Source organism: Giraffa tippelskirchi, chromosome X (genome assembly GCF_054371585.1).
Source record: "Giraffa tippelskirchi isolate mGirTip1 chromosome X, T2T-mGirTip1v1.2.pri, whole genome shotgun sequence".
Lineage (NCBI taxonomy): Eukaryota > Metazoa > Chordata > Mammalia > Artiodactyla > Giraffidae > Giraffa > Giraffa tippelskirchi.
In genome coordinates, this window is record NC_137289.1 from 52162655 (window position 1) to 52190471 (window position 27817).

Consider the following 27817-nt stretch of genomic DNA (forward strand, 5'->3'; position numbering starts at 1 on the left):
GCATTACTAAGAACACAGCCAGTGGATGTGATGGAATTCCAGGTAAAGATGAATGCTGTTAAAGTGCTGCACTTAATAGGCTAGCAAATTTGGAAAACTCAGCAGTGGCTGTAGGATAGGTAAAGTTCAGTTTTCATTCCAATCCCAAAGAAGGGCAATGCCAAAGAATGTACAAACTATGGTACACCTGTGCTCACTTCATATGCTACCAGGTGGCAGTAGTGGTAAAGAACCCGCCTGCCAGTGCAGGAAACATCAGCAAAACAGGTTCAATCCCTGGGTCAGGAAGATCCCCTGGAGGAGGGCATGGCAATCCAATCCAGTGTTCTTGCCTGGAGAATCCCTTGGACAGAGTGGCCTGGCAGGCTATGGTCCATAGTGTCGCAAAGAGTCAGATACAGCTGAAGCAACTTAGTACAGGTGTTTTTCTGGAATCCCCTTGCTCTTTCTATGACCCAATGGATGCTGGCAATTTGATCTCTGGTTCCTCTGCCTTTTCTAAATCCATTTGTGCATCTGGAAGTTCTCAGTTCACATACTAATGAACCCTAGCTTGATGGATTTTGAGCATGGCCTTGCTAGCATGTGAAATGATCTCGATTGTATGGTAGTTTGAACATTCTTTGGCCTTGCCCTTCTTTGGGATTGGGATGAAAACTGATTTTTCCAGTCCTGTGGCCACTGCTGAGTTTTCCAAATTTGCTGATATGTTGCGTGCAACACTTTAACAGCACCATCTTTTAGGATTTAAATAGCTCAGCTGGAATTCCATCACTTCCACTGACTTTCCATAATCATGTTTCCTAAGGCCCAATTGAATTCACACTGCAGGATGTCTGGCTGTAGGTTAGTAGCCACACCATCGTGGCTTTCTGGGTCACTACTATCTTTTTTGTATAGTTCTTATGTGTTTTTGCCACTTCTTAATCTCTTTTGCTTTTGTCAGGTCCTTGCTATTTCCGTCTTTCATTGTGCCCATCCTTGCATAAAATGTTCCCTTCATATCTTAGTTATCTTGAAGACATCTCTAGTCTTTACCATCTTATTGTCCTCTTCTTTTTTATTTTTTTTTGGCATTATTCACATAAGAAGGCTTATCCAAGACACTTTATTTGTAGGAAAAAGTGAAAAATGCATTTAGGAAAAAAAAATCATTAAAACATCTTAAAACCATATAATTTATGGAGAATAATTCTTAACATTTGAGTATATGTTTGTTTTTGAGACATTTTTCTATATAAATATGTGTTCGTCTTACAGCATAGTAATCAGGTGATGGCCTACTTATCATTTTATACAACTGCTTTCTTTGGAGCAATACCAGTGTAGGCTTCCTGGGTAGTGCTAGTGGTAGAAGAACCCATGTGCCGGTGCAGGAGAGCTGAGAGACAGAGGTTCGATCCCTGGGTCGGGAAGATGCCTTCGAGGAGGTCATGGCAAGCCATATCACTATTCTTGCCTGGAGAATCCCATGGACAGAGGAGCCTGGTGGGCTAGAGTCCATGGGTTCACAAAGAGTCACAAATAATATAGGCCCACGTAATCATAAAAATAGGAATAGAAACACCAATGGCCAATTTAGGTATGATAATTCTAAGAATTGTTAATTATTTTTGCTGACTCCCTCAGTTCCCCACTCTTTTGTAAGTGCTAAACCTGTAGTTGCTCATTAAACTCTCACTACAATCTATGAGGAGGAGCTACTGTTGCCCAACTTGAAACATCAAGGAAATGAGGCACATTGAGGGCAGGGCTAAGCAGTCACAAGACTAAGATGTGAACAGATTCTAGGGCCTGCTGTGCCCCACATCTAACTTCTTCTCATCTGGTAAGACTCATTGTCATCAGGGCACACAACTCTTTGGAAAACCATACACAAAAACGAATTAAAAATGAACTAAAGACTTAAGTGTAAGGCCAGAAATTATAAAACTGTTTGATGAAAACATAGGCAGAACACTCTATGCCATAAATCGTAGCAAGATCCTCTTGGACCTGCCTCTTAAACTAATGGAAATAAAAGCAGAACTTAACAAATGCAACCTAATAAAACTTAAAAGATTTTGCACAGCAAGGGAAACTATAAACAAAATGAAAAGTTAGCCCTCAGAATGGGAGCAAAAAGTATTCCAAACAAAAAAACCGACAGAGGACAAATCTCCAAAATATATAAGCCTCTCAGTCAGTTCAATATCAGAAATACAAACAAGCCAATCACAAAAATAGGCAGAAGACTGAAACAGCCACTTCTCCAAAAAAGACATGCAGATGGCCAATAAACACACGAAAAGATGCTCTACATTGCTCATTATTAGAGAAATGCAAATCAAAACTACAGTGAACTACTACCTCATACCAGTCAGAATGGCTATCATGAAAAAATCTATAAACAATAAATGCTGGAGAAGATGTGGAGAAAAGGGAACCCTCTTGCACTGTTGGTGGGAATGTAAATTGATACAGCCACTATGGGGAGCAGTATGGAGATTCCTGAAAAAAACTAAGAATAAAACTATCATATGATCCAGCAGTTCCACTACTGGGCGTATACCCTGCCTGAGAAACTCACAACTCAAACAGAAACATGTAGCCTAATGTTTACTGCAGCACTATTTACGATAGCCAGGACACAGAAGCAACCTAGATATCTGTCAATGGATCAATAGACAAAGAAGTAGTGGTACATATATACAATGGAATATTACTCAGCCATAAAAGGGAACAAATTTGAGTCAGTCATAATGAGGTAGATGAACCTAGAGACTATTATACAGAATGACATAAGTCACAGAAAACCAAATATAGTATATTAAAGCATATATATGAAATCTAGACAAATGGCACTGATGAACCTATTTGCAGGGAAGGAATGGAGAAACAGAATAGAGAATGGACTTGAGGACATAGCAGGGGAATGAGAGGGTGAGATGAATTGAAAATGTAGCACTTATATATACATATGTGTGTGTATATATGTATGTGTGTGTGTGTGTGTGTGTGTGTGTATACACACACTACCATGTGTAGAAGAAATAGCTAGTGAGAAGTTGCTATATAACACAGGGAACCCAGACTGGAGCTTTGTATGAACTAAAAGGGCAGGATGGGGGGAGGGGATTGGAGAGGGAGAGGATATATATACATAGTTACAACTGATTTGTAACGTTGTATGGCAGAAGCCAGCACTACATTGTAATGCAATTATCCTCCATTTAAAAATTTTAAATGTCAAACTGAGGTCCGATATTTTCCTCCAATTTAACAGCAAGAAATTTGAAGCATTGATATTAATCATTTTGGTTGTTATTGGAGGGGAATCTTCTTGTTATATGGAGGAAGGGGCTTCCTCAACCTCTCATCTCTCTTCCTGTCCCTGAAAAATATTACCGTTCTAAAGACTTTTCTGGGGATGTAGTAAGAATGTTGGAGAAGGAAATGGCAACCCACTCCGGTGTTCTTGACTGGAGAATCCCCGGGACGGAGGAGCCTGGTGAGCTGCCGTCTATGGGGTCGCACAGAGTCGGACACGACTGATGCGACTTAGCAGCAGCAGCAGTAAGAATGTACTTGCTTCCCTGCCATTTTAACATTTGCAAGAACGATAGACATCTGAAAAATAAATAATATCATAAAGAGCAGAAAAGCAACATTTCCCCAAAACATAAAACCCAAAAAACACCTGTTGAATGTTTTTATCTGCATTTCATTGTTCAAGAATGCATTATATTCTTTCTTATGCAGGCATTTATATATTTATGCATGTAGGCATGTGTTTGTATACTGATCTACAAAAGGTAAGATCTCATTTTAGTTTTTCATCCCTCCTATCACTATAATGGGTTGACATATGTCCTGAAAAAGACATGTCCAAACCACAATTCCTGAACCTGCGATGAGACCATTTTGGGGAATAAGGTCTGTGGCATGAAACTACGGATCTTGACATGAAATCATCCTGTATTTAGGGTAGACTCTACATCTAATGATTCGTGTCCTACAAGAAAAAGGAGAGAGGGAGAGCATTGTGACCTCACTAGCCCTTTTGAGATTGCTACAGCACCGCCCCCAAGATTAGGCTTCCCTGATAGCTCCGTTTGTAAAGAATCTGTCTGAAGTGCGGGAGACCTGGGTTCGATCCCTGGGTTGGGAAGATCCCCTGGAGAAGGGAAAAGCTACCCACTCCAGTATTCTGGCCTGGAGAATTCCATGGACTGTATAGTCCACGGGGTCGCAAAGAGTCAGACACGCGTAAACGACTCGCACTGTGCAGGAGAGAGGAGGGTCTGCTCGGAGCCCCGAGAAGTGCGCAGGCGCGACCCCACAGCAAAGGTCAAATGGAAGTCCCTTTGCTGAGGCGTCATCCCGGAAGAAGCGTCGGTCTTCGTGGAGTGGTTGCCTGGGCACCTCAGCCGTCTCAGGCTTAGCTGCTCAGAACTAAGGGATTCTCCTCACCTGGGAACAGGGAGGAATGGAACTTGGCGCCTGCCGTCTGCCTCACTAGAGAGCCCTGCGCCCACCATCTGCTGTACGGCAACGGCTGTCAGTGCCTGGGAGCAGTCAAGGTTCGTTTGCTTCCTTTCAGGGTACTTGTCTTTAACACGGACAAATACACCGGCTTCTGGGGTCGAACTGTTTACCTGGCCCACAGAGCCTTTTTACTTAAAGACATTTGAGGTTCCCAATCCTGGAATTCTGGCATTGATGTTGAATACACCTTTATTAGCATATTAAAATGGCTGTACCCAAAGACACCATCCCTTCCTTGTTGGAATGCCAGTGCCACATCTGTATGGAAATCCTCACTGAGCCTGTGACACTGCCTTGCAACCACACGCTCTGTAAAACATGCTTCGAATTGACTATGGAGAAGACAAGTTTGCGCTGTCCTTTCTGTCGCCGCTGGGTCTCTTCGTGGACTCGGTACCACAACCGAAAAAATTCTCTTGTCAATATGGAACTGTGGGAGATAATTCAAAAACACTATCCAGAGGAATGCCGGCTTAGACTCTCTGGGCAACAATCAGAGGAAATCGTTGATGACTATCAGCCAGTTTGTCTATCAAGTCAGCCTGCGGAATTAAGCAGAGAATATGAAGAGGAGAGAAGCAAGATGGAGGCAGAGCAACGAGCCATTCAGGAGGAAGAAAACAAAGCCAGTGAAGAATACATACGGAGATTACTGGCAGAGGAGGAGGAAGAGGAAGAGGGACAGGCAGAAAAAAGGCACAGAGAGATGGAAGAACAACTGAAAAGTGATGAAGCGCTGGCAAGAAGGCTAAGCCTTAATATTAGCAATGTCTGTGAGGAAAGTGTCTCGGCTTTCCGCTCGGATTCCAAAGAATCTACTCCCGTCACAACCGAGTCACCAAGGAAAAGGAAGCGCAAACAAAAACACACTGGTGATATTCAGAAGTGTTTGTCACCGAATTCTCAACTTGAGTCAGCGTCACAGTCTGAAGTTGTAGAAGACAGGAAAACCTCCAGATGCAAGGCAACTGACAGCAGTGATAGGAAGAACCCTATGTGGCAAGACACAGAAATTGAGGAAGATATGCCAGCACTTTCTCCTCAAATATGCCTTGAAGTTCAAAAGCAAGATGCAGAAGCTTCAGTGGTGTCACCTAGACCTCAGTTATGTGCCAGTGGTGGAGAACGGTACCTTGAAGGAAAAGTCAAAACAAAACAAAGCAGTCATGAAAGAGAGGTATGTGTCATCAGTCATGAAGAACCTAAAGCTGGAATTTCCTCTTCTGGAGAAGCTGCAATTAAGCCTTATGGCAAAACAGAGAGTGGATGTACAGTGTCAGATACGATGAAGACACTGAAAAATAACACAGTTGTGACAGAAAATGAGGAGTCTCATCTACTGACCAGTAAAGATATCTCCAGAGCAAAAAACCAGAAGTCTTTGTCTGAAGCAGTCAGCGATCCATGCCGTTCTAGAAAAAGAAGAAAAAATGTTCCTCGGCGCATCCTCAGACCAAGAGTAAACAAGTCCACTTCATCCCAACACTGATAGATTTGGAACGTCTATTTTTTGACAGACATAAACAAGAAGAACAGGATAGGTTATTAGCATTGCAACTTCAGCAAGAGGTGAACCAAGAACAAATGAGGCCAGCCTGGCTAAATGGATCCCCAGATGAATATCAGTTACGGGCTACCTCATCACCTCTAGGCAAATTACTAAATGGACACAGGAAGAATGCCAAAGAGAGAAGCTTCAAAAGACAAACTGATCTAGAGCATCCAGTACCTCACAGAGCCTCAAAAAGTGAAAATTAGCAACCTTCTTTTAAGTTCCAGTTGTAACATTGTTCAGTTAATGCAAGAAAGTTCAAGTTCTATTATAGATACTTGTACATAAAACGACTCATGGCCTACAGCCTGGGAGGTCAAGGAAAAGTATCTTTCAGATGTTTCACAGATATACAACGTAATGCTTGGGTAAGAAGAGTGTTTACAACCTGGTAAAGCTGGATTGTGAAGCTCTATCATAGATCCTTTATAAATTTTTCGTTAGTGCTGCTCTGTGGGCACACTCAATTGTCCCTAATTAAAGGCCTGTGTGATTACAGGGGCAGAGTATACAGATGTGTTTCTGCCAAACCCAGTTGTAAGCAAGAGTTCCACTCCCTTCATTTTTTAATAACTGTGATGGGCTAAGTTTAAGTTGACGGTCCTTATGGATATAAAAATGCCTTGGCCAGCTCCCAAGAAATCTTAATGTCCATGCGTTTCCCCCCAAAATGCATATTTTAGTGCCTTTGAGCACTTTTTTGTCCTGACTAGTAATCAGAGCAACATTATAATATACCAAGTAACTAAGGAAGCCAGGCAGAGTTTAAAATCTGTTTTCTTGCAACTTTCTCATTATATTTCCAGAGCACTTGAAATGTATCTTCCCCAACACTAATTTCCATCTCTAGTTTAATTGCTTTCAGTATTACAGCATTTTCTTTGACTTCAAATGGGTTAAATCGTGAAGTCAGAAAAATCAGACTTTTCTGGAAAATGATGACCTAGCTGAGAGAAAGGAGAGTTGATGCAAAAGGAGTTAATCTTGGCTTGAGACTGGGTGGGTTAGATTGAGAATTTGGAAGTACTGGAACCGAGTGGATGATAGACAACTGGGTCTAGGATGGAGTAGCAGGTGGAGTTTGGCAATGTATTCTTTCTTGTCTTTTCTTTGCTAAATGACACAGAAAGCACGTGCGTTTTACTGCTTTTCACACCATACTATGTAATCTGCTATTCCAAAACACAAAATGGGAATTTACTGTAGCAGAGTTATGTCGTAGTATCCTGTGTGGTAGAACCTGACTAAACATTTTGTTTCCTTATGTTGTCATTTGTATTGATACTGACTCTTATTTGTGTATATGCACAAAAATGGAAAGGATGATACTTGGATTTTGCCCTACCTTAGCCCTGAAAGTTAAATCAAAGAGCAGCAATTTCACTTGTGAAATTTAACTTAGAGACTGTTAAACTTTTATTTCATTAATATGAAAAACTGGGAGCGAAAAGCAACAGTTTTAACAGCATTTCTGCTCATGTCTACTTTGCCATCCTTTTAAGGTAATAATACAATAAAATGTCCTAGAGCTAATAATTCTAGCTTAAGTTTGTCAATGATTTTATACATTATTACGCTTTTTGCCTCAAAATTACATAACTGAAATTCTGTAATCCTTGCATATTTGATGACATATACTTCAGTATGGATTGGGTGATAATGGGTAGAATTCTGAAGCTAATTTAAACTTTAATTTCCCCTTTCTCATAAAGGATTGTCCCCTGAGTGATGATTGTGCTGAAATGAAGTGTAGTTAGAAACTAACCAAATTTGTCTAAAATAGACTAAAATCTCTTTTATTCAGACCAATACTTTTTAAACCTGTTTTGCTTTACATTTTAAGGACTCCTTGAATGTATTTATTTATTTATTTATTTTATCATTTATTCATTTTTTGAGTCCTTTTTTTTTTTTTTAACATTTAGAGGACTCCTTGAATTTAAAGTTTTGTAATTACATCTTCCTGGAGTAGTCCATGACCAAAAAAGGTATAAAACTAGATAAAAGGGGAAAACTGCTTTTTAATATGTGCTTAGTCGTGTAACCTATATTTCACCAAAGATTTCCCCATTGAGTCCTGTAGCCTCCAGAACATGTCTGAATCCTAATTTATTTCAGTACTCACATTTCACTCTGTCCAGGGTAGCAAATGTTTTAGATGTAATGAGCCATATTATTTTCAAATTATAATATTTAAAATGTTAAAAACAGTATTACAAAATAATCATTAAATCTTGCTTGACAAGGCAGGAGTAAGTACTTACAAATTATATGGAGTGAGTTCTCATGATATTGAAGCATTCCCAGAGACGTTCTAGAACTAACACATGAAAAAGATGTCCATTCCTTCATAGGGGATTGGAATGCAAAAGGAGGAAGTCAAGAGATACCTGGAATACCAGGAAAGTTTGGCCTTGGAGTACAAAATGAAGCTGAGAAAAGCCCAATAGAGTTTTGACAAGAGAATGCACTGGTCATGGAAAACAACCTCTTCCAGCAGTACAAGAGATGACTCTATACATGGACATCACCGGACGGTCAATACCAAAATCATATTGATTGTATTCTTTGCAGCCAAAAGGGGAGAAGTTCTATACAGTCAGCAAAACAAGACCGGGAGCTGACTGTGGCTCAGATCATGAGTTCCTTAATGGAAAATTCAGGATTAAATTGAAGAAAGTAGGGAAAACAACTATGCCATTCAGGTATGACCTAAATCAATTCCCTTATGGTATACAGTGGAAGTGATGAATAGATTCAAGGGATTAGATCTGATAGAATGCCTGAAGAACTATGGATGGGGGTTCATAACATTTTACAGGAGATACTGATCAAAACCATCCCCGAGGTAAAGAAATGCAAAAAGGCAAAATGGTTGTCTGAGTAGGCCTTAAAAATAGCTGAGGAAAAAAAAGAAGGGAAAGGCAAAAGAGAAAAGGAAATGTAGAGTTCCAAAGAATAGCATCTGAATGTAGAGTTGCAAAGAATAGCAAGGACAGATGAGAAAGCCTTCTTAAGTGGACAATGCAAAGAAATAGAGGAAACCAATAGAATGGGAAAGACTAGAGATCACTTCAAGAAAACTGGAGATACCAAAGGAATATTTCATGCAAAGATGGGCACAATAAACGACAGAAACAGCAAGAGCCTAACAGAAACAGAAGATATTAGGAATACAGAGAAGAACTGTCCAAAAATGGTCTTAATTGCCGAATAACCACGATAGTGTGGTCATTCACTAGACCCAGACATCCTGGAATGTGAGGTCAAGTGGGCCTTAGGAAGCATTACTAAGAACACAGCCAGTGGATGTGATGGAATTCCAGGTAAAGATGAATGCTGTTAAAGTGCTGCACTTAATAGGCTAGCAAATTTGGAAAACTCAGCAGTGGCTGTAGGATAGGTAAAGTTCAGTTTTCATTCCAATCCCAAAGAAGGGCAATGCCAAAGAATGTACAAACTATGGTACACCTGTGCTCACTTCATATGCTACCAGGTGGCAGTAGTGGTAAAGAACCCGCCTGCCAGTGCAGGAAACATCAGCAAAACAGGTTCAATCCCTGGGTCAGGAAGATCCCCTGGAGGAGGGCATGGCAATCCAATCCAGTGTTCTTGCCTGGAGAATCCCTTGGACAGAGTGGCCTGGCAGGCTATGGTCCATAGTGTCGCAAAGAGTCAGATACAGCTGAAGCAACTTAGTACAGGTGTTTTTCTGGAATCCCCTTGCTCTTTCTATGACCCAATGGATGCTGGCAATTTGATCTCTGGTTCCTCTGCCTTTTCTAAATCCATTTGTGCATCTGGAAGTTCTCAGTTCACATACTAATGAACCCTAGCTTGATGGATTTTGAGCATGGCCTTGCTAGCATGTGAAATGATCTCGATTGTATGGTAGTTTGAACATTCTTTGGCCTTGCCCTTCTTTGGGATTGGGATGAAAACTGATTTTTCCAGTCCTGTGGCCACTGCTGAGTTTTCCAAATTTGCTGATATGTTGCGTGCAACACTTTAACAGCACCATCTTTTAGGATTTAAATAGCTCAGCTGGAATTCCATCACTTCCACTGACTTTCCATAATCATGTTTCCTAAGGCCCAATTGAATTCACACTGCAGGATGTCTGGCTGTAGGTTAGTAGCCACACCATCGTGGCTTTCTGGGTCACTACTATCTTTTTTGTATAGTTCTTATGTGTTTTTGCCACTTCTTAATCTCTTTTGCTTTTGTCAGGTCCTTGCTATTTCCGTCTTTCATTGTGCCCATCCTTGCATAAAATGTTCCCTTCATATCTTAGTTATCTTGAAGACATCTCTAGTCTTTACCATCTTATTGTCCTCTTCTTTTTTATTTTTTTTGGCATTATTCACATAAGAAGGCTTATCCAAGACACTTTATTTGTAGGAAAAAGTGAAAAATGCATTTAGGAAAAAAAAATCATTAAAACATCTTAAAACCATATAATTTATGGAGAATAATTCTTAACATTTGAGTATATGTTTGTTTTTGAGACATTTTTCTATATAAATATGTGTTCGTCTTACAGCATAGTAATCAGGTGATGGCCTACTTATCATTTTATACAACTGCTTTCTTTGGAGCAATACCAGTGTAGGCTTCCTGGGTAGTGCTAGTGGTAGAAGAACCCATGTGCCGGTGCAGGAGAGCTGAGAGACAGAGGTTCGATCCCTGGGTCGGGAAGATGCCTTCGAGGAGGTCATGGCAAGCCATATCACTATTCTTGCCTGGAGAATCCCATGGACAGAGGAGCCTGGTGGGCTAGAGTCCATGGGTTCACAAAGAGTCACAAATAATATAGGCCCACGTAATCATAAAAATAGGAATAGAAACACCAATGGCCAATTTAGGTATGATAATTCTAAGAATTGTTAATTATTTTTGCTGACTCCCTCAGTTCCCCACTCTTTTGTAAGTGCTAAACCTGTAGTTGCTCATTAAACTCTCACTACAATCTATGAGGAGGAGCTACTGTTGCCCAACTTGAAACATCAAGGAAATGAGGCACATTGAGGGCAGGGCTAAGCAGTCACAAGACTAAGATGTGAACAGATTCTAGGGCCTGCTGTGCCCCACATCTAACTTCTTCTCATCTGGTAAGACTCATTGTCATCAGGGCACACAACTCTTTGGAAAACCATACACAAAAACGAATTAAAAATGAACTAAAGACTTAAGTGTAAGGCCAGAAATTATAAAACTGTTTGATGAAAACATAGGCAGAACACTCTATGCCATAAATCGTAGCAAGATCCTCTTGGACCTGCCTCTTAAACTAATGGAAATAAAAGCAGAACTTAACAAATGCAACCTAATAAAACTTAAAAGATTTTGCACAGCAAGGGAAACTATAAACAAAATGAAAAGTTAGCCCTCAGAATGGGAGCAAAAAGTATTCCAAACAAAAAAACCGACAGAGGACAAATCTCCAAAATATATAAGCCTCTCAGTCAGTTCAATATCAGAAATACAAACAAGCCAATCACAAAAATAGGCAGAAGACTGAAACAGCCACTTCTCCAAAAAAGACATGCAGATGGCCAATAAACACACGAAAAGATGCTCTACATTGCTCATTATTAGAGAAATGCAAATCAAAACTACAGTGAACTACTACCTCATACCAGTCAGAATGGCTATCATGAAAAAATCTATAAACAATAAATGCTGGAGAAGATGTGGAGAAAAGGGAACCCTCTTGCACTGTTGGTGGGAATGTAAATTGATACAGCCACTATGGGGAGCAGTATGGAGATTCCTGAAAAAAACTAAGAATAAAACTATCATATGATCCAGCAGTTCCACTACTGGGCGTATACCCTGCCTGAGAAACTCACAACTCAAACAGAAACATGTAGCCTAATGTTTACTGCAGCACTATTTACGATAGCCAGGACACAGAAGCAACCTAGATATCTGTCAATGGATCAATAGACAAAGAAGTAGTGGTACATATATACAATGGAATATTACTCAGCCATAAAAGGGAACAAATTTGAGTCAGTCATAATGAGGTAGATGAACCTAGAGACTATTATACAGAATGACATAAGTCACAGAAAACCAAATATAGTATATTAAAGCATATATATGAAATCTAGACAAATGGCACTGATGAACCTATTTGCAGGGAAGGAATGGAGAAACAGAATAGAGAATGGACTTGAGGACATAGCAGGGGAATGAGAGGGTGAGATGAATTGAAAATGTAGCACTTATATATACATATGTGTGTGTATATATGTATGTGTGTGTGTGTGTGTGTGTGTGTGTATACACACACTACCATGTGTAGAAGAAATAGCTAGTGAGAAGTTGCTATATAACACAGGGAACCCAGACTGGAGCTTTGTATGAACTAAAAGGGCAGGATGGGGGGAGGGGATTGGAGAGGGAGAGGATATATATACATAGTTACAACTGATTTGTAACGTTGTATGGCAGAAGCCAGCACTACATTGTAATGCAATTATCCTCCATTTAAAAATTTTAAATGTCAAACTGAGGTCCGATATTTTCCTCCAATTTAACAGCAAGAAATTTGAAGCATTGATATTAATCATTTTGGTTGTTATTGGAGGGGAATCTTCTTGTTATATGGAGGAAGGGGCTTCCTCAACCTCTCATCTCTCTTCCTGTCCCTGAAAAATATTACCGTTCTAAAGACTTTTCTGGGGATGTAGTAAGAATGTTGGAGAAGGAAATGGCAACCCACTCCGGTGTTCTTGACTGGAGAATCCCCGGGACGGAGGAGCCTGGTGAGCTGCCGTCTATGGGGTCGCACAGAGTCGGACACGACTGATGCGACTTAGCAGCAGCAGCAGTAAGAATGTACTTGCTTCCCTGCCATTTTAACATTTGCAAGAACGATAGACATCTGAAAAATAAATAATATCATAAAGAGCAGAAAAGCAACATTTCCCCAAAACATAAAACCCAAAAAACACCTGTTGAATGTTTTTATCTGCATTTCATTGTTCAAGAATGCATTATATTCTTTCTTATGCAGGCATTTATATATTTATGCATGTAGGCATGTGTTTGTATACTGATCTACAAAAGGTAAGATCTCATTTTAGTTTTTCATCCCTCCTATCACTATAATGGGTTGACATATGTCCTGAAAAAGACATGTCCAAACCACAATTCCTGAACCTGCGATGAGACCATTTTGGGGAATAAGGTCTGTGGCATGAAACTACGGATCTTGACATGAAATCATCCTGTATTTAGGGTAGACTCTACATCTAATGATTCGTGTCCTACAAGAAAAAGGAGAGAGGGAGAGCATTGTGACCTCACTAGCCCTTTTGAGATTGCTACAGCACCGCCCCCAAGATTAGGCTTCCCTGATAGCTCCGTTTGTAAAGAATCTGTCTGAAGTGCGGGAGACCTGGGTTCGATCCCTGGGTTGGGAAGATCCCCTGGAGAAGGGAAAAGCTACCCACTCCAGTATTCTGGCCTGGAGAATTCCATGGACTGTATAGTCCACGGGGTCGCAAAGAGTCAGACACGCGTAAACGACTCGCACTGTGCAGGAGAGAGGAGGGTCTGCTCGGAGCCCCGAGAAGTGCGCAGGCGCGACCCCACAGCAAAGGTCAAATGGAAGTCCCTTTGCTGAGGCGTCATCCCGGAAGAAGCGTCGGTCTTCGTGGAGTGGTTGCCTGGGCACCTCAGCCGTCTCAGGCTTAGCTGCTCAGAACTAAGGGATTCTCCTCACCTGGGAACAGGGAGGAATGGAACTTGGCGCCTGCCGTCTGCCTCACTAGAGAGCCCTGCGCCCACCATCTGCTGTACGGCAACGGCTGTCAGTGCCTGGGAGCAGTCAAGGTTCGTTTGCTTCCTTTCAGGGTACTTGTCTTTAACACGGACAAATACACCGGCTTCTGGGGTCGAACTGTTTACCTGGCCCACAGAGCCTTTTTACTTAAAGACATTTGAGGTTCCCAATCCTGGAATTCTGGCATTGATGTTGAATACACCTTTATTAGCATATTAAAATGGCTGTACCCAAAGACACCATCCCTTCCTTGTTGGAATGCCAGTGCCACATCTGTATGGAAATCCTCACTGAGCCTGTGACACTGCCTTGCAACCACACGCTCTGTAAAACATGCTTCGAATTGACTATGGAGAAGACAAGTTTGCGCTGTCCTTTCTGTCGCCGCTGGGTCTCTTCGTGGACTCGGTACCACAACCGAAAAAATTCTCTTGTCAATATGGAACTGTGGGAGATAATTCAAAAACACTATCCAGAGGAATGCCGGCTTAGACTCTCTGGGCAACAATCAGAGGAAATCGTTGATGACTATCAGCCAGTTTGTCTATCAAGTCAGCCTGCGGAATTAAGCAGAGAATATGAAGAGGAGAGAAGCAAGATGGAGGCAGAGCAACGAGCCATTCAGGAGGAAGAAAACAAAGCCAGTGAAGAATACATACGGAGATTACTGGCAGAGGAGGAGGAAGAGGAAGAGGGACAGGCAGAAAAAAGGCACAGAGAGATGGAAGAACAACTGAAAAGTGATGAAGCGCTGGCAAGAAGGCTAAGCCTTAATATTAGCAATGTCTGTGAGGAAAGTGTCTCGGCTTTCCGCTCGGATTCCAAAGAATCTACTCCCGTCACAACCGAGTCACCAAGGAAAAGGAAGCGCAAACAAAAACACACTGGTGATATTCAGAAGTGTTTGTCACCGAATTCTCAACTTGAGTCAGCGTCACAGTCTGAAGTTGTAGAAGACAGGAAAACCTCCAGATGCAAGGCAACTGACAGCAGTGATAGGAAGAACCCTATGTGGCAAGACACAGAAATTGAGGAAGATATGCCAGCACTTTCTCCTCAAATATGCCTTGAAGTTCAAAAGCAAGATGCAGAAGCTTCAGTGGTGTCACCTAGACCTCAGTTATGTGCCAGTGGTGGAGAACGGTACCTTGAAGGAAAAGTCAAAACAAAACAAAGCAGTCATGAAAGAGAGGTATGTGTCATCAGTCATGAAGAACCTAAAGCTGGAATTTCCTCTTCTGGAGAAGCTGCAATTAAGCCTTATGGCAAAACAGAGAGTGGATGTACAGTGTCAGATACGATGAAGACACTGAAAAATAACACAGTTGTGACAGAAAATGAGGAGTCTCATCTACTGACCAGTAAAGATATCTCCAGAGCAAAAAACCAGAAGTCTTTGTCTGAAGCAGTCAGCGATCCATGCCGTTCTAGAAAAAGAAGAAAAAATGTTCCTCGGCGCATCCTCAGACCAAGAGTAAACAAGTCCACTTCATCCCAACACTGATAGATTTGGAACGTCTATTTTTTGACAGACATAAACAAGAAGAACAGGATAGGTTATTAGCATTGCAACTTCAGCAAGAGGTGAACCAAGAACAAATGAGGCCAGCCTGGCTAAATGGATCCCCAGATGAATATCAGTTACGGGCTACCTCATCACCTCTAGGCAAATTACTAAATGGACACAGGAAGAATGCCAAAGAGAGAAGCTTCAAAAGACAAACTGATCTAGAGCATCCAGTACCTCACAGAGCCTCAAAAAGTGAAAATTAGCAACCTTCTTTTAAGTTCCAGTTGTAACATTGTTCAGTTAATGCAAGAAAGTTCAAGTTCTATTATAGATACTTGTACATAAAACGACTCATGGCCTACAGCCTGGGAGGTCAAGGAAAAGTATCTTTCAGATGTTTCACAGATATACAACGTAATGCTTGGGTAAGAAGAGTGTTTACAACCTGGTAAAGCTGGATTGTGAAGCTCTATCATAGATCCTTTATAAATTTTTCGTTAGTGCTGCTCTGTGGGCACACTCAATTGTCCCTAATTAAAGGCCTGTGTGATTACAGGGGCAGAGTATACAGATGTGTTTCTGCCAAACCCAGTTGTAAGCAAGAGTTCCACTCCCTTCATTTTTTAATAACTGTGATGGGCTAAGTTTAAGTTGACGGTCCTTATGGATATAAAAATGCCTTGGCCAGCTCCCAAGAAATCTTAATGTCCATGCGTTTCCCCCCAAAATGCATATTTTAGTGCCTTTGAGCACTTTTTTGTCCTGACTAGTAATCAGAGCAACATTATAATATACCAAGTAACTAAGGAAGCCAGGCAGAGTTTAAAATCTGTTTTCTTGCAACTTTCTCATTATATTTCCAGAGCACTTGAAATGTATCTTCCCCAACACTAATTTCCATCTCTAGTTTAATTGCTTTCAGTATTACAGCATTTTCTTTGACTTCAAATGGGTTAAATCGTGAAGTCAGAAAAATCAGACTTTTCTGGAAAATGATGACCTAGCTGAGAGAAAGGAGAGTTGATGCAAAAGGAGTTAATCTTGGCTTGAGACTGGGTGGGTTAGATTGAGAATTTGGAAGTACTGGAACCGAGTGGATGATAGACAACTGGGTCTAGGATGGAGTAGCAGGTGGAGTTTGGCAATGTATTCTTTCTTGTCTTTTCTTTGCTAAATGACACAGAAAGCACGTGCGTTTTACTGCTTTTCACACCATACTATGTAATCTGCTATTCCAAAACACAAAATGGGAATTTACTGTAGCAGAGTTATGTCGTAGTATCCTGTGTGGTAGAACCTGACTAAACATTTTGTTTCCTTATGTTGTCATTTGTATTGATACTGACTCTTATTTGTGTATATGCACAAAAATGGAAAGGATGATACTTGGATTTTGCCCTACCTTAGCCCTGAAAGTTAAATCAAAGAGCAGCAATTTCACTTGTGAAATTTAACTTAGAGACTGTTAAACTTTTATTTCATTAATATGAAAAACTGGGAGCGAAAAGCAACAGTTTTAACAGCATTTCTGCTCATGTCTACTTTGCCATCCTTTTAAGGTAATAATACAATAAAATGTCCTAGAGCTAATAATTCTAGCTTAAGTTTGTCAATGATTTTATACATTATTACGCTTTTTGCCTCAAAATTACATAACTGAAATTCTGTAATCCTTGCATATTTGATGACATATACTTCAGTATGGATTGGGTGATAATGGGTAGAATTCTGAAGCTAATTTAAACTTTAATTTCCCCTTTCTCATAAAGGATTGTCCCCTGAGTGATGATTGTGCTGAAATGAAGTGTAGTTAGAAACTAACCAAATTTGTCTAAAATAGACTAAAATCTCTTTTATTCAGACCAATACTTTTTAAACCTGTTTTGCTTTACATTTTAAGGACTCCTTGAATGTATTTATTTATTTATTTATTTTATCATTTATTCATTTTTTGAGTCCTTTTTTTTTTTTTTAACATTTAGAGGACTCCTTGAATTTAAAGTTTTGTAATTACATCTTCCTGGAGTAGTCCATGACCAAAAAAGGTATAAAACTAGATAAAAGGGGAAAACTGCTTTTTAATATGTGCTTAGTCGTGTAACCTATATTTCACCAAAGATTTCCCCATTGAGTCCTGTAGCCTCCAGAACATGTCTGAATCCTAATTTATTTCAGTACTCACATTTCACTCTGTCCAGGGTAGCAAATGTTTTAGATGTAATGAGCCATATTATTTTCAAATTATAATATTTAAAATGTTAAAAACAGTATTACAAAATAATCATTAAATCTTGCTTGACAAGGCAGGAGTAAGTACTTACAAATTATATGGAGTGAGTTCTCATGATATTGAAGCATTCCCAGAGACGTTCTAGAACTAACACATGAAAAAGATGTCCATTCCTTCATAGGGGATTGGAATGCAAAAGGAGGAAGTCAAGAGATACCTGGAATACCAGGAAAGTTTGGCCTTGGAGTACAAAATGAAGCTGAGAAAAGCCCAATAGAGTTTTGACAAGAGAATGCACTGGTCATGGAAAACAACCTCTTCCAGCAGTACAAGAGATGACTCTATACATGGACATCACCGGACGGTCAATACCAAAATCATATTGATTGTATTCTTTGCAGCCAAAAGGGGAGAAGTTCTATACAGTCAGCAAAACAAGACCGGGAGCTGACTGTGGCTCAGATCATGAGTTCCTTAATGGAAAATTCAGGATTAAATTGAAGAAAGTAGGGAAAACAACTATGCCATTCAGGTATGACCTAAATCAATTCCCTTATGGTATACAGTGGAAGTGATGAATAGATTCAAGGGATTAGATCTGATAGAATGCCTGAAGAACTATGGATGGGGGTTCATAACATTTTACAGGAGATACTGATCAAAACCATCCCCGAGGTAAAGAAATGCAAAAAGGCAAAATGGTTGTCTGAGTAGGCCTTAAAAATAGCTGAGGAAAAAAAAGAAGGGAAAGGCAAAAGAGAAAAGGAAATGTAGAGTTCCAAAGAATAGCATCTGAATGTAGAGTTGCAAAGAATAGCAAGGACAGATGAGAAAGCCTTCTTAAGTGGACAATGCAAAGAAATAGAGGAAACCAATAGAATGGGAAAGACTAGAGATCACTTCAAGAAAACTGGAGATACCAAAGGAATATTTCATGCAAAGATGGGCACAATAAACGACAGAAACAGCAAGAGCCTAACAGAAACAGAAGATATTAGGAATACAGAGAAGAACTGTCCAAAAATGGTCTTAATTGCCGAATAACCACGATAGTGTGGTCATTCACTAGACCCAGACATCCTGGAATGTGAGGTCAAGTGGGCCTTAGGAAGCATTACTAAGAACACAGCCAGTGGATGTGATGGAATTCCAGGTAAAGATGAATGCTGTTAAAGTGCTGCACTTAATAGGCTAGCAAATTTGGAAAACTCAGCAGTGGCTGTAGGATAGGTAAAGTTCAGTTTTCATTCCAATCCCAAAGAAGGGCAATGCCAAAGAATGTACAAACTATGGTACACCTGTGCTCACTTCATATGCTACCAGGTGGCAGTAGTGGTAAAGAACCCGCCTGCCAGTGCAGGAAACATCAGCAAAACAGGTTCAATCCCTGGGTCAGGAAGATCCCCTGGAGGAGGGCATGGCAATCCAATCCAGTGTTCTTGCCTGGAGAATCCCTTGGACAGAGTGGCCTGGCAGGCTATGGTCCATAGTGTCGCAAAGAGTCAGATACAGCTGAAGCAACTTAGTACAGGTGTTTTTCTGGAATCCCCTTGCTCTTTCTATGACCCAATGGATGCTGGCAATTTGATCTCTGGTTCCTCTGCCTTTTCTAAATCCATTTGTGCATCTGGAAGTTCTCAGTTCACATACTAATGAACCCTAGCTTGATGGATTTTGAGCATGGCCTTGCTAGCATGTGAAATGATCTCGATTGTATGGTAGTTTGAACATTCTTTGGCCTTGCCCTTCTTTGGGATTGGGATGAAAACTGATTTTTCCAGTCCTGTGGCCACTGCTGAGTTTTCCAAATTTGCTGATATGTTGCGTGCAACACTTTAACAGCACCATCTTTTAGGATTTAAATAGCTCAGCTGGAATTCCATCACTTCCACTGACTTTCCATAATCATGTTTCCTAAGGCCCAATTGAATTCACACTGCAGGATGTCTGGCTGTAGGTTAGTAGCCACACCATCGTGGCTTTCTGGGTCACTACTATCTTTTTTGTATAGTTCTTATGTGTTTTTGCCACTTCTTAATCTCTTTTGCTTTTGTCAGGTCCTTGCTATTTCCGTCTTTCATTGTGCCCATCCTTGCATAAAATGTTCCCTTCATATCTTAGTTATCTTGAAGACATCTCTAGTCTTTACCATCTTATTGTCCTCTTCTTTTTTATTTTTTTTGGCATTATTCACATAAGAAGGCTTATCCAAGACACTTTATTTGTAGGAAAAAGTGAAAAATGCATTTAGGAAAAAAAAATCATTAAAACATCTTAAAACCATATAATTTATGGAGAATAATTCTTAACATTTGAGTATATGTTTGTTTTTGAGACATTTTTCTATATAAATATGTGTTCGTCTTACAGCATAGTAATCAGGTGATGGCCTACTTATCATTTTATACAACTGCTTTCTTTGGAGCAATACCAGTGTAGGCTTCCTGGGTAGTGCTAGTGGTAGAAGAACCCATGTGCCGGTGCAGGAGAGCTGAGAGACAGAGGTTCGATCCCTGGGTCGGGAAGATGCCTTCGAGGAGGTCATGGCAAGCCATATCACTATTCTTGCCTGGAGAATCCCATGGACAGAGGAGCCTGGTGGGCTAGAGTCCATGGGTTCACAAAGAGTCACAAATAATATAGGCCCACGTAATCATAAAAATAGGAATAGAAACACCAATGGCCAATTTAGGTATGATAATTCTAAGAATTGTTAATTATTTTTGCTGACTCCCTCAGTTCCCCACTCTTTTGTAAGTGCTAAACCTGTAGTTGCTCATTAAACTCTCACTACAATCTATGAGGAGGAGCTACTGTTGCCCAACTTGAAACATCAAGGAAATGAGGCACATTGAGGGCAGGGCTAAGCAGTCACAAGACTAAGATGTGAACAGATTCTAGGGCCTGCTGTGCCCCACATCTAACTTCTTCTCATCTGGTAAGACTCATTGTCATCAGGGCACACAACTCTTTGGAAAACCATACACAAAAACGAATTAAAAATGAACTAAAGACTTAAGTGTAAGGCCAGAAATTATAAAACTGTTTGATGAAAACATAGGCAGAACACTCTATGCCATAAATCGTAGCAAGATCCTCTTGGACCTGCCTCTTAAACTAATGGAAATAAAAGCAGAACTTAACAAATGCAACCTAATAAAACTTAAAAGATTTTGCACAGCAAGGGAAACTATAAACAAAATGAAAAGTTAGCCCTCAGAATGGGAGCAAAAAGTATTCCAAACAAAAAAACCGACAGAGGACAAATCTCCAAAATATATAAGCCTCTCAGTCAGTTCAATATCAGAAATACAAACAAGCCAATCACAAAAATAGGCAGAAGACTGAAACAGCCACTTCTCCAAAAAAGACATGCAGATGGCCAATAAACACACGAAAAGATGCTCTACATTGCTCATTATTAGAGAAATGCAAATCAAAACTACAGTGAACTACTACCTCATACCAGTCAGAATGGCTATCATGAAAAAATCTATAAACAATAAATGCTGGAGAAGATGTGGAGAAAAGGGAACCCTCTTGCACTGTTGGTGGGAATGTAAATTGATACAGCCACTATGGGGAGCAGTATGGAGATTCCTGAAAAAAACTAAGAATAAAACTATCATATGATCCAGCAGTTCCACTACTGGGCGTATACCCTGCCTGAGAAACTCACAACTCAAACAGAAACATGTAGCCTAATGTTTACTGCAGCACTATTTACGATAGCCAGGACACAGAAGCAACCTAGATATCTGTCAATGGATCAATAGACAAAGAAGTAGTGGTACATATATACAATGGAATATTACTCAGCCATAAAAGGGAACAAATTTGAGTCAGTCATAATGAGGTAGATGAACCTAGAGACTATTATACAGAATGACATAAGTCACAGAAAACCAAATATAGTATATTAAAGCATATATATGAAATCTAGACAAATGGCACTGATGAACCTATTTGCAGGGAAGGAATGGAGAAACAGAATAGAGAATGGACTTGAGGACATAGCAGGGGAATGAGAGGGTGAGATGAATTGAAAATGTAGCACTTATATATACATATGTGTGTGTATATATGTATGTGTGTGTGTGTGTGTGTGTGTGTGTATACACACACTACCATGTGTAGAAGAAATAGCTAGTGAGAAGTTGCTATATAACACAGGGAACCCAGACTGGAGCTTTGTATGAACTAAAAGGGCAGGATGGGGGGAGGGGATTGGAGAGGGAGAGGATATATATACATAGTTACAACTGATTTGTAACGTTGTATGGCAGAAGCCAGCACTACATTGTAATGCAATTATCCTCCATTTAAAAATTTTAAATGTCAAACTGAGGTCCGATATTTTCCTCCAATTTAACAGCAAGAAATTTGAAGCATTGATATTAATCATTTTGGTTGTTATTGGAGGGGAATCTTCTTGTTATATGGAGGAAGGGGCTTCCTCAACCTCTCATCTCTCTTCCTGTCCCTGAAAAATATTACCGTTCTAAAGACTTTTCTGGGGATGTAGTAAGAATGTTGGAGAAGGAAATGGCAACCCACTCCGGTGTTCTTGACTGGAGAATCCCCGGGACGGAGGAGCCTGGTGAGCTGCCGTCTATGGGGTCGCACAGAGTCGGACACGACTGATGCGACTTAGCAGCAGCAGCAGTAAGAATGTACTTGCTTCCCTGCCATTTTAACATTTGCAAGAACGATAGACATCTGAAAAATAAATAATATCATAAAGAGCAGAAAAGCAACATTTCCCCAAAACATAAAACCCAAAAAACACCTGTTGAATGTTTTTATCTGCATTTCATTGTTCAAGAATGCATTATATTCTTTCTTATGCAGGCATTTATATATTTATGCATGTAGGCATGTGTTTGTATACTGATCTACAAAAGGTAAGATCTCATTTTAGTTTTTCATCCCTCCTATCACTATAATGGGTTGACATATGTCCTGAAAAAGACATGTCCAAACCACAATTCCTGAACCTGCGATGAGACCATTTTGGGGAATAAGGTCTGTGGCATGAAACTACGGATCTTGACATGAAATCATCCTGTATTTAGGGTAGACTCTACATCTAATGATTCGTGTCCTACAAGAAAAAGGAGAGAGGGAGAGCATTGTGACCTCACTAGCCCTTTTGAGATTGCTACAGCACCGCCCCCAAGATTAGGCTTCCCTGATAGCTCCGTTTGTAAAGAATCTGTCTGAAGTGCGGGAGACCTGGGTTCGATCCCTGGGTTGGGAAGATCCCCTGGAGAAGGGAAAAGCTACCCACTCCAGTATTCTGGCCTGGAGAATTCCATGGACTGTATAGTCCACGGGGTCGCAAAGAGTCAGACACGCGTAAACGACTCGCACTGTGCAGGAGAGAGGAGGGTCTGCTCGGAGCCCCGAGAAGTGCGCAGGCGCGACCCCACAGCAAAGGTCAAATGGAAGTCCCTTTGCTGAGGCGTCATCCCGGAAGAAGCGTCGGTCTTCGTGGAGTGGTTGCCTGGGCACCTCAGCCGTCTCAGGCTTAGCTGCTCAGAACTAAGGGATTCTCCTCACCTGGGAACAGGGAGGAATGGAACTTGGCGCCTGCCGTCTGCCTCACTAGAGAGCCCTGCGCCCACCATCTGCTGTACGGCAACGGCTGTCAGTGCCTGGGAGCAGTCAAGGTTCGTTTGCTTCCTTTCAGGGTACTTGTCTTTAACACGGACAAATACACCGGCTTCTGGGGTCGAACTGTTTACCTGGCCCACAGAGCCTTTTTACTTAAAGACATTTGAGGTTCCCAATCCTGGAATTCTGGCATTGATGTTGAATACACCTTTATTAGCATATTAAAATGGCTGTACCCAAAGACACCATCCCTTCCTTGTTGGAATGCCAGTGCCACATCTGTATGGAAATCCTCACTGAGCCTGTGACACTGCCTTGCAACCACACGCTCTGTAAAACATGCTTCGAATTGACTATGGAGAAGACAAGTTTGCGCTGTCCTTTCTGTCGCCGCTGGGTCTCTTCGTGGACTCGGTACCACAACCGAAAAAATTCTCTTGTCAATATGGAACTGTGGGAGATAATTCAAAAACACTATCCAGAGGAATGCCGGCTTAGACTCTCTGGGCAACAATCAGAGGAAATCGTTGATGACTATCAGCCAGTTTGTCTATCAAGTCAGCCTGCGGAATTAAGCAGAGAATATGAAGAGGAGAGAAGCAAGATGGAGGCAGAGCAACGAGCCATTCAGGAGGAAGAAAACAAAGCCAGTGAAGAATACATACGGAGATTACTGGCAGAGGAGGAGGAAGAGGAAGAGGGACAGGCAGAAAAAAGGCACAGAGAGATGGAAGAACAACTGAAAAGTGATGAAGCGCTGGCAAGAAGGCTAAGCCTTAATATTAGCAATGTCTGTGAGGAAAGTGTCTCGGCTTTCCGCTCGGATTCCAAAGAATCTACTCCCGTCACAACCGAGTCACCAAGGAAAAGGAAGCGCAAACAAAAACACACTGGTGATATTCAGAAGTGTTTGTCACCGAATTCTCAACTTGAGTCAGCGTCACAGTCTGAAGTTGTAGAAGACAGGAAAACCTCCAGATGCAAGGCAACTGACAGCAGTGATAGGAAGAACCCTATGTGGCAAGACACAGAAATTGAGGAAGATATGCCAGCACTTTCTCCTCAAATATGCCTTGAAGTTCAAAAGCAAGATGCAGAAGCTTCAGTGGTGTCACCTAGACCTCAGTTATGTGCCAGTGGTGGAGAACGGTACCTTGAAGGAAAAGTCAAAACAAAACAAAGCAGTCATGAAAGAGAGGTATGTGTCATCAGTCATGAAGAACCTAAAGCTGGAATTTCCTCTTCTGGAGAAGCTGCAATTAAGCCTTATGGCAAAACAGAGAGTGGATGTACAGTGTCAGATACGATGAAGACACTGAAAAATAACACAGTTGTGACAGAAAATGAGGAGTCTCATCTACTGACCAATAAAGATATCTCCAGAGCAAAAAACCAGAAGTCTTTGTCTGAAGCAGTCAGCGATCCATGCCGTTCTAGAAAAAGAAGAAAAAATGTTCCTCGGCGCATCCTCAGACCAAGAGTAAACAAGTCCACTTCATCCCAACACTGATAGATTTGGAACGTCTATTTTTTGACAGACATAAACAAGAAGAACAGGATAGGTTATTAGCATTGCAACTTCAGCAAGAGGTGAACCAAGAACAAATGAGGCCAGCCTGGCTAAATGGATCCCCAGATGAATATCAGTTACGGGCTACCTCATCACCTCTAGGCAAATTACTAAATGGACACAGGAAGAATGCCAAAGAGAGAAGCTTCAAAAGACAAACTGATCTAGAGCATCCAGTACCTCACAGAGCCTCAAAAAGTGAAAATTAGCAACCTTCTTTTAAGTTCCAGTTGTAACATTGTTCAGTTAATGCAAGAAAGTTCAAGTTCTATTATAGATACTTGTACATAAAACGACTCATGGCCTACAGCCTGGGAGGTCAAGGAAAAGTATCTTTCAGATGTTTCACAGATATACAACGTAATGCTTGGGTAAGAAGAGTGTTTACAACCTGGTAAAGCTGGATTGTGAAGCTCTATCATAGATCCTTTATAAATTTTTCGTTAGTGCTGCTCTGTGGGCACACTCAATTGTCCCTAATTAAAGGCCTGTGTGATTACAGGGGCAGAGTATACAGATGTGTTTCTGCCAAACCCAGTTGTAAGCAAGAGTTCCACTCCCTTCATTTTTTAATAACTGTGATGGGCTAAGTTTAAGTTGACGGTCCTTATGGATATAAAAATGCCTTGGCCAGCTCCCAAGAAATCTTAATGTCCATGCGTTTCCCCCCAAAATGCATATTTTAGTGCCTTTGAGCACTTTTTTGTCCTGACTAGTAATCAGAGCAACATTATAATATACCAAGTAACTAAGGAAGCCAGGCAGAGTTTAAAATCTGTTTTCTTGCAACTTTCTCATTATATTTCCAGAGCACTTGAAATGTATCTTCCCCAACACTAATTTCCATCTCTAGTTTAATTGCTTTCAGTATTACAGCATTTTCTTTGACTTCAAATGGGTTAAATCGTGAAGTCAGAAAAATCAGACTTTTCTGGAAAATGATGACCTAGCTGAGAGAAAGGAGAGTTGATGCAAAAGGAGTTAATCTTGGCTTGAGACTGGGTGGGTTAGATTGAGAATTTGGAAGTACTGGAACCGAGTGGATGATAGACAACTGGGTCTAGGATGGAGTAGCAGGTGGAGTTTGGCAATGTATTCTTTCTTGTCTTTTCTTTGCTAAATGACACAGAAAGCACGTGCGTTTTACTGCTTTTCACACCATACTATGTAATCTGCTATTCCAAAACACAAAATGGGAATTTACTGTAGCAGAGTTATGTCGTAGTATCCTGTGTGGTAGAACCTGACTAAACATTTTGTTTCCTTATGTTGTCATTTGTATTGATACTGACTCTTATTTGTGTATATGCACAAAAATGGAAAGGATGATACTTGGATTTTGCCCTACCTTAGCCCTGAAAGTTAAATCAAAGAGCAGCAATTTCACTTGTGAAATTTAACTTAGAGACTGTTAAACTTTTATTTCATTAATATGAAAAACTGGGAGCGAAAAGCAACAGTTTTAACAGCATTTCTGCTCATGTCTACTTTGCCATCCTTTTAAGGTAATAATACAATAAAATGTCCTAGAGCTAATAATTCTAGCTTAAGTTTGTCAATGATTTTATACATTATTACGCTTTTTGCCTCAAAATTACATAACTGAAATTCTGTAATCCTTGCATATTTGATGACATATACTTCAGTATGGATTGGGTGATAATGGGTAGAATTCTGAAGCTAATTTAAACTTTAATTTCCCCTTTCTCATAAAGGATTGTCCCCTGAGTGATGATTGTGCTGAAATGAAGTGTAGTTAGAAACTAACCAAATTTGTCTAAAATAGACTAAAATCTCTTTTATTCAGACCAATACTTTTTAAACCTGTTTTGCTTTACATTTTAAGGACTCCTTGAATGTATTTATTTATTTATTTATTTTATCATTTATTCATTTTTTGAGTCCTTTTTTTTTTTTTTAACATTTAGAGGACTCCTTGAATTTAAAGTTTTGTAATTACATCATCCTGGAGTAGTCCATGACCAAAAAAGGTATAAAACTAGATAAAAGGGGAAAACTGCTTTTTAATATGTGCTTAGTCGTGTAACCTATATTTCACCAAAGATTTCCCCATTGAGTCCTGTAGCCTCCAGAACATGTCTGAATCCTAATTTATTTCAGTACTCACATTTCACTCTGTCCAGGGTAGCAAATGTTTTAGATGTAATGAGCCATATTATTTTCAAATTATAATATTTAAAATGTTAAAAACAGTATTACAAAATAATCATTAAATCTTGCTTGACAAGGCAGGAGTAAGTACTTACAAATTATATGGAGTGAGTTCTCATGATATTGAAGCATTCCCAGAGACGTTCTAGAACTAACACATGAAAAAGATGTCCATTCCTTCATAGGGGATTGGAATGCAAAAGGAGGAAGTCAAGAGATACCTGGAATACCAGGAAAGTTTGGCCTTGGAGTACAAAATGAAGCTGAGAAAAGCCCAATAGAGTTTTGACAAGAGAATGCACTGGTCATGGAAAACAACCTCTTCCAGCAGTACAAGAGATGACTCTATACATGGACATCACCGGACGGTCAATACCAAAATCATATTGATTGTATTCTTTGCAGCCAAAAGGGGAGAAGTTCTATACAGTCAGCAAAACAAGACCGGGAGCTGACTGTGGCTCAGATCATGAGTTCCTTAATGGAAAATTCAGGATTAAATTGAAGAAAGTAGGGAAAACAACTATGCCATTCAGGTATGACCTAAATCAATTCCCTTATGGTATACAGTGGAAGTGATGAATAGATTCAAGGGATTAGATCTGATAGAATGCCTGAAGAACTATGGATGGGGGTTCATAACATTTTACAGGAGATACTGATCAAAACCATCCCCGAGGTAAAGAAATGCAAAAAGGCAAAATGGTTGTCTGAGTAGGCCTTAAAAATAGCTGAGGAAAAAAAAGAAGGGAAAGGCAAAAGAGAAAAGGAAATGTAGAGTTCCAAAGAATAGCATCTGAATGTAGAGTTGCAAAGAATAGCAAGGACAGATGAGAAAGCCTTCT

At 40.4% G+C, this 27817-nt stretch overlaps 3 pseudogenes across 3 annotated transcripts; all 3 read left to right on the forward strand.

Annotated features, from left to right (window-relative positions):
- Positions 1-283: 283 nt before the first annotated feature.
- LOC145535564 (E3 ubiquitin-protein ligase RNF168 pseudogene) lies at positions 284-7612 on the forward strand (annotated as a pseudogene). Its single transcript, XR_014075474.1, has one exon. The product of XR_014075474.1 is annotated as an E3 ubiquitin-protein ligase RNF168 pseudogene (transcript).
- A 3603-nt stretch (positions 7613-11215) lies between these two features.
- On the forward strand, positions 11216-16974 carry LOC145535798 (E3 ubiquitin-protein ligase RNF168 pseudogene; annotated as a pseudogene). Its single transcript, XR_014075496.1, has one exon. The product of XR_014075496.1 is annotated as an E3 ubiquitin-protein ligase RNF168 pseudogene (transcript).
- Positions 16975-20577: 3603 nt separating this feature from the next.
- On the forward strand, positions 20578-26336 carry LOC145535818 (E3 ubiquitin-protein ligase RNF168 pseudogene; annotated as a pseudogene). Its single transcript, XR_014075502.1, has one exon. The product of XR_014075502.1 is annotated as an E3 ubiquitin-protein ligase RNF168 pseudogene (transcript).
- The last annotated feature ends 1481 nt before the right edge of the window (positions 26337-27817 follow it).